We start from the raw sequence: 9,936 nt of genomic DNA, 5'->3' as shown, positions 1-9,936 counted from the left end.
GAATCGTCAGATACTCCCTCAGTCCTCCAGGTATGTGTCAGTAAAATATTTTAACTACATTTGAAACGTGTAGGCTGCTTTTGTCTGTGTGTGTGTGTGTGTGTGTGTGTCTTAAGGTTGTTGAGCCAATCCTGCTGCAGCTACCCACAGAAACTCACTCCACATCTTCAGCTGTTGTTCTGGTAACCAAACCTGTCATTTATTTACTAAATCTGATCTCTGGATTTTCCAAGCGACAGAATGTTTGAAAGTGTTAGTGTGAAACTGCTATGATAAAAAACACTGATGATCCTCATCTTCTACTTTTCACAGCCCCTCAGTGCTGGTGAGCTGAACAGCACCTGCTGTAATGTTGAGTACAACACTGCAGACTCCTCCAACTCCCAGTCTGGGGTATTGTACAGTGCTGCAGCTGAGATACAAACACACACACATCCTTCTTTACAAGTTCTAATGTTTAGTTTTGTTTCTTTATTTCTAGCAAGTGGACCTTAGGAGAGACATCCTCAGGTTATTAAGGGGTCCAGAGAGTCAGCTCTGCTGGCTTGAAACCGCACACTGCTGGACTCTCGAGGTAATCACGCTATTTATTACTCTCATGAAGAGATTCCACTTTAACGATTATTAAAAGAGAACTTAAATGAAATGCGGTTGTAGATCTTGAGTTTCATCTAATTGTCGTTTCCCTTTTCATAACAACTGTGAGGACAGTTTCCCTGGCATTCAGGTAAGGGCTTGTTCATTGTGTCATCACTAAATTGTGTTAATTGCAGTTACTAATTGTGTTTGTGTGTTTTAAGGTCGTTGAGCCAAACCTACAGCTGCTGCCAAACGAACATGACCAGGAATCTTCACCCGTCCTTCTGGTAACCAAACCTTTCCTTTATTTACTAAAGCTGATCACTGTATTTCACAGGGTTGTTTTGACTGTAAAGAAAGTGAGAGAATGTTACTTGTGTTATTATAAAATGGCTGTGATAGGAAGCAGTTATGTTCATCATGCTCTTCATTTCACAGACGCTCGATGCTGGCGAGCCGATCAGCGCCTGCCGAAATATCCAGTTCCTCTCTGCACGCACCTTTACCTTCCTGTCTGGGGTATTCTACAGTGCTACAGCTGAGATACAAACACACACACATCCTTCTTTACAAGTTCTAATGTTTAGTTTCTCTATTTCTAGGCAGTGGACGTTAAGGGATACTTCCTCGGGATGATAAGGGGTCCTGAGAGTGGATTTGCTGGTTTAAAACCACCAAGACGTGCTACTTCGACCAGAATTGATATTAATGATTATTAGATGAACACTTTTGAGGAGTAGATCTTGAGTTTCAGCTAATTGTCATTTGCAGGGATTCCCTTATCAGACCACCATCGAGGACCATTTCACTGTCATACAGGTGAGGGATTATCTGTTGTGGCGTCACAAAACTTTTGTTACTTGCAGTGACTAATTGTGTTCACTTCAAATTGTTCTCTTAAGGCTGAATATGGGAAGGTTACAGAGCTCCTTTCCTGTAACCGGGTGGAAACCATCATGGAGCCACTTGAGGATTATGTGGTAAATTTATTGCAATGTCATGAAGTCTTTATTGTAGATAGTAACTCTTGGAATTTTGTACACATATGGGTCTGCAGTGTTCATTTTTATATATTTTTTAATTTAACAGCAAACCTTTAAAAAGGTGTCCTGCACGTTCCTGCATGTGGCTAAAGATGGTCAGGTGAACACCTCCACCTGGGAGCAGGAGCAGGTTGACTCTCCCCACAGTGATTCAGAGGAACAGTACGACTCTGAGGTAATTCTGTGTTTCAGACCTGATGTGTATCTACAGATGCTGCTATTCCCCTGAATGGGAGGCTGTAACATTTACTGTGTGAGTTTTAATGATTTATTGCTAATGTGTCTTGCAGGAGAGTGAGGAGAGCCTTAGCCAAGAGGAGATGGAGGTGCCCTTTACTTGGTACGCTTCTCTTCACAGTTTAATGGTATAAAGGAGTAATGTATGTTTAATACACTAAGCATGTAAATCTTTTGTTTCTTAGGGACCATCTTACAGAGAGAGGGGTAACTGATATCGGCCTGAAGCTGCATGCTCTCCGTGAGGCGTTCGCTGTGAGTAAAACCTTTGTTTAGCTGCTGTTTTTGTTCAGGGGAAGTTCACTCTGCTTTAGCTTATATTATGTGCTGTCTTATATTCAGATTCATCTTACCTGCATCCACAATCAGAACTTCTTGTTCGTTATGGGGAAGAAGATTGTGATGCGTCTGGCAGCAGTTAACAACCAGGTGACTTCAGAATGATGATAGACTGTTTCCTTGTGCAAAATACTTTCAGTTCCTGGGCTTGAAAATGATGTAGTTGTCAAACAAATGTGGTAATGAGTAATTAAGGAATAATAATTAAAATAACAAGCATCAAAAGCTAATTTTATAACAATCATAGCCTGCTAAAAAAGGACATTCTTATTCTAATAGTAATTAGTATAAATAGTAGCTGCAAATAATATTGTTGTAAATAAACTTATAGTTGTATAGTGTTTATATAGTTTACTTTAATAAATGTTTTCATTTGCTCCTATTACCGTCTCATTCTGATTATTTTTAGTCATCAGTATGTCTACTGTATAACTGCAATAGTGTGAATGAGAGTACATTCCTACACACCATAAAGTCTGATCATCTTTATTTGCACTGACCTTCATCAGTGATGCTGCCACTGCTGGAGCCACCACTACTTTTAGAACATGGTTGGGAAGAAGCAGAAGACAGGGTTTCACCAATTAGAGGCTTAGGAGTTGGGGATGGCGATGGAGTCAGGGTAGGGGATGTACTCTTAGATGTGGAGGAATTCCCAGACTGAGGTCTCTTTTTCAGATCAACCTTCTGTGGAGATTGTAGGCTAGTGTTAGGTTAGATTGATGGATGACACTGTAATTATGCGAATACATTTGACTTGAATGACACATCATTAGCACGCAAGATCCATCGATTGCCGTGGGCGGGCCATTGTTGCGATTAGCGGAGAACGATAAAATTGCGAGAGATTCGATTGGCTCGCTATGGGCGCGGCCATCATTGTCTGTCCATCTTTTCAGCGCAGGGATTGGGGAAGAAAGATGTAACGGGCCGATGTGATTGGGCGAGAAAGATTTCCCGGGTGAGCTGTGATTGGCCGGCTGACCCAGACTATCGTTCTTCAGGTAGCACCACTGGCCCATGGGAGCCTTAGGGGGAGCCTACAAATAAATAAGTGATGACAAATCAGTTATGTAACGTTTTGCGCAGTGAATCGAAATGAACACAACACCAACATGCTGCTGGCTGCAATCAGTGATCGTTTTTGGTTTCCGTTGAGGAAGCGTTCCCAGCCGTTATTAACTCAGCGATTTGGTGAACTCCTTGCCAGCTCTGCGGGCAATCCAATTAAGTCACGTTCCCTTACTGGGAGTCAAACCCGGGCCACCTGGGTGAAAACCAGGAATCCTGACCGCTAGACCATATGGGAGGGCGCCCCAGGAGAGTTGAGATCAGCATTTTACTCGACCACCAAGCAGTTTGAGCTCCAGCGCGGTATCATCCAGAGCTTTGTATGGGAACCTTGCATTGCAGAGCACAAAATCGGCCAGTGCTGACCGAATATCCAGCTACTCGAGCTGGCAATCCAGCGGAAGATCAGCCGCTAGACAGAGCGTGGGCTGGTGTTCCTGGTGCAGAAAACCAGCGTACCTCCCAGTACAGGACTCTCCGCATTTCAGGGATTGTGGGAGGTGTTACTCTGCCAGCAACTCTGGGCTCTTAAAAGGCAGCCGAGCCAGCCAGGAGTCGAACCTAGAATCTTCTGATCCGTAGTCAGACGCGTTATCCATTGCGCCACTGGCCCATGTGAGGTTTAAGGGGAGCGGGGTCCTACCTTTTTATGCTTTTCAAGTGACAAACAGCCAGCGGTCAAAAGCCATGCCTAGCGTTCAACGGTGATGTGGAAAAGCCAATGCCGTGACCCGGATTCGAACCGGGGTTGCTGCGGCCACAACGCAGAGTACTAACCACTATACGATCACGGCATCCCATGCACCTGGGCCGGCAGGTAAAAGGAGCTGCTACATGTTGTGATATGTGTTCTGGCGCCCCTCTGGCCTGTGTATACATAATTTATATTAATGTTTTGTTTGCTGATGTAAACGATTGTGATTATATTTAGTTAGTTAGTTAGTCTCTAAACTCAGATTCAGTTTCTTCTGTACATATTTGACATACACTATTTTTTGGTTTGTATAACTGTATATATATAATCAGAAAGAGGACATTCTTTAAAAAAGAGAGATTTGATTTGAAACCTGAACTGCTATCAGGTCCATGCTGAACACCTTCTGACCAATCCAAATCAAGTATAAATGTTAATCTCAATACTGCACATAATTATCAAATAAAAGTCTATCCAGCTGTTATCCAAAAGTCTGAAATAATGTTTCTCTTAAGTGTTTTAATTCAAATCCATATTTTGGTGTGATTTATACACATGGGTTTGTCCATTCTGACTTTTGGACGCTTTATTATGTCCATTTTATGATGAAACAGGAAAAGACTTTGAAAATCATCTGTCATTTTCTGATCATGTTAAATATCAACACAACTAGACTGAAATATACAGGTAAGATATGCAACTAATTGTAACATGAACAGAGCAAGATATAAACTGATATCTACTGGTTTCCTGTCAGGGTTGTGGACTGTTTTCTGGTCACTAGAGGCCCCCACTGCCTTTTTGTTGGTGTCCAGTCTCAGTCATTATGTCTAATAGGTGTCTCCTGTGCTTTGTTTAGGTTTGTGTATTTAACTCACCCTTTTCCTCCACAAATACTTTGCTTAGTGTTTCCTGTACCTTGATTAAGTCTAGGTCAGCCATGTGCTCTGGTTTATGGCCTTGTCCTTAAAAGACTTTGTGCATCTGGTATAGTTCTTTGTATTGATTGATTGACAAGTGCTCTTTTGAATGCCTTATGGATTTATTTTGTGGACTAATTAGAATGACTTTTTGGAAGTATTGACTTTGTTTTTTGATTAGACTCCTGTGAACCTTTTGTATGCTTTTGGATTAACCTTGTGGATTTTGGGGATTTATTTTTTGGAACTACTGTCAAGTCTTTTGAGCTGACTTGTTGGATTTGTTTTGTGGATTATTTGACCTGCATTATTATCTAATTAAACATTTCTCCAGAACTGTGATCTGGTTATCTGCATTTGTGTTCAGCCCCCTTTGATTGTGTTCAAGTTTTCTCACTAGTCCTGCCCTCAGTCGCTGCCATAACCCAATGTTCCTTCATTGGACCACTTTTGATAGATACTGACTACTGCAGACTGGGAACACGCCACAAGAGCTGCAGTTTTGGAGATGCTCTGATCCAGTCGTATAGCCATCACAATTTGGCCCTTCTCCATACACTCGCCCATTTTTTCTGCATCTAACACATCAGCTTTGAGGACAAAATTGTTAACTTGCTGTCTAATCCCACCCCCTAACAGGTGCCATGATGGTGTACAGAGGGGATGGACTCCTCACAGGGGGTGGGACTAGGTGATTCCCCTCACTCTCACTCATACTGACTTATATAATAGATATATAAATAAAAAAGGTCTGTCTCTAAATATCTGAGCTTTTTTTCTTATTAATTCTTATTTTTACACATACACACTGTTTGCACAGTAAAGTGTGTATATACACACACATACACTACTGGTCAAAAGTTTTAGAACACCCCAATTTTTCCAGTTATTTATTGCAATTCAAGTCGTTCAAGTCCAATGAATAGCTTGAAATGGTACAAAGGTAAGTGGTGAACTGCCAGAGGTTAAAAAAAAGGTAAGGTTACCCAAAACTGAAAAATAATGTACATTTCAGAATTATACAAAAAGGCCTTTTTCAGGGAACACAAAATGGGTTAACAATTTAAAGCTGTTCTGCAGCAATGGAGGTTGATCAAGCCTTGAAAGCTGGTGCTACTAATTCCTACAGGTGTTCCAACTTTTCTGGATTACTTACAACCCCCTCTGTCTGCATAAAAGCAGTGTTGGAACACACTGTGGTACCATACCCTCGTGAGCATCAGTTGAACAGTATTGTACTGCAGAAAGTAGTGTGTCGCTACAAAAATGGCGAGAAAAAGGCAATTAACAACGGAAGAGAGACAGACCATCATAACACTTAAAAATGTAGGTCTTTCCTACAGAGAAATTGCAAAGAAAGTCAAGGTGTCAGTGAGTACAGTTTCCTTCACCATCAAAAGGCACTCAGAAACTGGGGCAAACTCTGACAGGAAGAGGTCTGGCAGACCCAAAGCCACAACTGAATCAGAGGACAAATTTCTGAGAGTGAACAGCTTGTGTGATAGGCAGCTCACAGGACAACAGCTTCAAGCACAGCTTGATAGTGGTCGTAGTAAGCAAGTCTCAGTTTCAACTGTGAAGAGAAGACTTTGAGCTGCAGGTTTGACAGGACGAGTTGCAGCAAGAAAGCCATTACTAAGACGTCAGAATAAGACAAAGAGGCTTGCCTGGGCCATGAAACGCCGCCATTGGACTACTGAAGACTGGAAGAAGGTATTATGGACTGATGAATCAAAAACTGAAATCTTCAGTTCATCACGCAGGATCTTTGTACGCCGTCGAGTAGGCGAAAGGATGGTTCCACAGTGTGTGGCATCAACTGTCAAACATGGAGGAGGAAGTGTGATGGTCTGGGGCTGTTTTGCTGGATCCAGGGTCGGTGACTTGTACAGAGTGAGAGGCACCCTGAACCAAAACGGCTACCACAGCATTCTGCAGCGCCATGCAATACCCTCTGGTATGCACCTAGTTGGTCAGGGGTTCATCCTACAGCAAGATAATGACCCAAACCTAAGTCCAAGCTATGCCAGAACTACCTCAGGAAAAAAGAACAAGATGGTAAGCTTGAAAACATGGAGTGGCCAGCACAGTCTCCAGACTTAAACCCCATGGAGCTGGTTTGGGATGAACTGGACAGAAGAGTGAAAGCAAAGCAACCAAGTGCCACACATTTATGGAAACTTCTGCAACAGATTTGGGAAGAACTTTCTGAGGAATATTTGATTTCTATTGTAGAAAGAATGCCACGAGTGTGTTCAGCTGTTATATCTGCCAAAGGTGGCTACTTCGATGAGTCAAAAGTTTAGAATACATTTTGGTCTATAAATTGATTCCATGATTTCTTTTTTAACTCCAGTTGCTTATTTGTACTATGCTTTCATTTCAGAGTGCAATGAGACATTAAACTGAATAATTTTCAATAAAAAACTGTAAAAATTGGGGTGTTCTAAAACTTTTGAACAGTGGTGTATACACATGCATAAACTTTTAAGCCATTACATTATGACCACCTGTCTAATATTGTTAGTCCTCCTTTTGCTGCCAAAAGAGCCCTGCAGCCCTGACCCATAGAGGTGTGGTCTTCACTAGATCTCTGAATGAATATATACATACACTATATTGCCAAAAGTATTCGCTCACCTGCCTTGACTCGCATAAGAAATTAAGTGACATCCCATTCCTAATCCATAGGTTTCAATATGACGTCGGTCCACCCTTTGCAGCTATAACAGCTTCAACTCTTCTGGGAAGGCTGTCCACAAGGTTTAGGAGTGTGTTTATGGGAATGTTTGACCATTCTTCCAGAAGGGCATTTGTGAGGTCACACACTGATGTTGGACGAGAAGGCCTGACTCTCAGTCTCCGCTCTAATTCATCCCAAAGGTGTTCTATCGGGTTGAGGTCAGGACTCTGTGCAGGCCAGTCAAGTTCATCCACACCAGACTCTGTCATCCATGTCTTTATGGACCTTGCTTTGTGCACTGGTGCACAGTCATGTTGGAAGAGGAAGGGGCCAGCTCCAAACTGTTCCCACAAAGTTGGGAGCATGGAATTGTCCAAAATGTCTTGGTATGCTGAAGCATTCAGAGTTCCTTTCACTGGAACTAAGGGGCCAAGCCCAGCTCCTGAAAAACAACCCCACACCATAATCCCCCCTCCACCAAACTTTACACTTGGCACAATGCAGTCAGACAAGTACCGTTCTCCTGGCAACCGCCAAACCCAGACTCGTCCATCAGATTGCCAGATGGAGAAGCACGATTCGTCACTCCAGAGAACGCGTCTCCACTGCTCTAGAGTCCAGTGGCGGCGTGCTTTACACCACTGCATCTGACGCTTTGCATTGCACTTGGTGATGTATGGCTTGGATGCAGCTGCTCGGCCATGGAAACCCATTCCATGAAGCTCTCTGCGCACTGTTCTTGAGCTAATCTGAAGGCCACATGAAGTTTGGAGGTCTGTAGTGATTGACTCTGCAGAAAGTTGGCGACCTCTTCACACTATGTGCCTCAGCATCCGCTGACCCCGCTCCGTCAGTTTACGTGGCCTACCACTTCGTGGCTGAGTTGCTGTCGTTCCCAAACACTTCCACGTTCTTATAATACAGCTGACAGTTGAATGTGGAATATTTAGGAGCGAGGAAATTTCACGACTGGATTTGTTGCACAGGTGGCATCCTATCACAGTTCCACGCTGGAATTCACTGAACTCCTGAGAGCGACCCATTCTTTCACAAATGTTTGTAAAAACAGTCTGCATGCCTAGGTGCTTGATTTTATATATCTGTGGCCATGGAAGTGATTGGAACACCTGATTCTGATTATTTGGATGGGTGAGCGAATACTTTTGGCAATATAGTGTATATAAAAATAAATAAATAAATTTCATTCAGAGATCTAGTGAAGACCACACCTCTATGGGTCAGGGCTGCAGGGCTATTTTGGCAGCAAAAGGAGGACTAACAATATTAGGCAGCTGGTCATAATGTTATGGCTTAAAAGTTTATGCATATATATACACTACTGGTCAAAAGTTTTAGAACACTCCAATTTTTCCATTTTTTATTGAAAATTATTCAGTTTAATGTCTCATTGCACTCTGAAATGAAAGCATAGTACAAATAAGCAATTGGAGTTAAAAAAGAAATCATGGAATCAATTTCTAGACCAAAATGTATTCTAAACTTTTGACTCATCGAAGTAGCCACCTTTGGCAGATCTAACAGCTGAACACACTCGTGGCATTCTTTCTACAATAGAAATCAAATATTCTTCAGAAAGTTCTTCCCAAATCTGTTGCAGAAGTTTCCATACATGTGTGGCACTTGTAGCTTTGCTTTCACTCTTCTGTCCAGTTCATCCCAAACCAGCTCCATGGGGTTTAAGTCTGGAGACTGTGCTGGCCACTCCATGTTTTCAAGCTTACCATCTTGTTCTTTTTTCCTGAGGTAGTTCTGGCATAGCTTGGACTTAGGTTTTGGGTCATTATCTTGCTGTAGGATGAACCCCTGACCAACTAGATGCATACCAGAGGGTATTGCATGGCGCTGCAGAATGCTGTGGTAGCCGTTTTGGTTCAGGGTCCCTCTCACTTTGTACAAGTCACCAACCTGAGAGTGAGGGGAATCACCTAGTCCCACCCCCTGTGAGGAGTCCATCCCCTCTCAGGACCCCATCCCCTGTGAGGAGGCCACCACTTTCAGGGAGTCCACAGCCTTCAACAGTTCCTTTGCCCCAGCCTTATTTCAATATCGACATCCACAGCATTGTGGCTGGTATGTACTATGCTCCTGCCACAATGATAACTCCTGTCCCACGCCAGGGCATAAGGAGGAGGCAGGACGAAGAGGATGGCAATCAAGAAGCCCCTCTGAGTAGACGGCAGCGTGTGGATCCTGATGGGGAGATGGAGTTCATCAGGACGCCTGTCCTAGTCCCCACTTGGGTAGTTAGTATTTTTGTGAACGAGATGTAACTTTAAAAAGCTCAGTCTTCACCTCATGTTCATCACCTCATATTCATGATGTAAGGTATGTATCTGTGGTAAGTATGTG

General features: G+C 42.9%; 2 non-coding genes across 2 annotated transcripts; both read right to left on the bottom strand.

The window, feature by feature from the left end:
• Positions 1-3,809: 3,809 nt before the first annotated feature.
• Positions 3,810-3,882, bottom strand: trnar-acg (transfer RNA arginine (anticodon ACG)). The gene has a single exon. It is a non-coding gene; the product is annotated as a tRNA-Arg (tRNA).
• A 109-nt stretch (positions 3,883-3,991) lies between these two features.
• On the bottom strand, positions 3,992-4,063 carry trnah-gug (transfer RNA histidin (anticodon GUG)). The gene has a single exon. It is a non-coding gene; the product is annotated as a tRNA-His (tRNA).
• Positions 4,064-9,936: the final 5,873 nt, after the last annotated feature.

Source organism: Hemibagrus wyckioides, unplaced genomic scaffold (assembly GCF_019097595.1).
Source record: "Hemibagrus wyckioides isolate EC202008001 unplaced genomic scaffold, SWU_Hwy_1.0 Contig3, whole genome shotgun sequence".
Lineage (NCBI taxonomy): Eukaryota > Metazoa > Chordata > Actinopteri > Siluriformes > Bagridae > Hemibagrus > Hemibagrus wyckioides.
The sequence above is the reverse complement of the archived record's forward strand: the minus strand, read 5'-3'. Positions and strand labels throughout refer to the sequence as shown.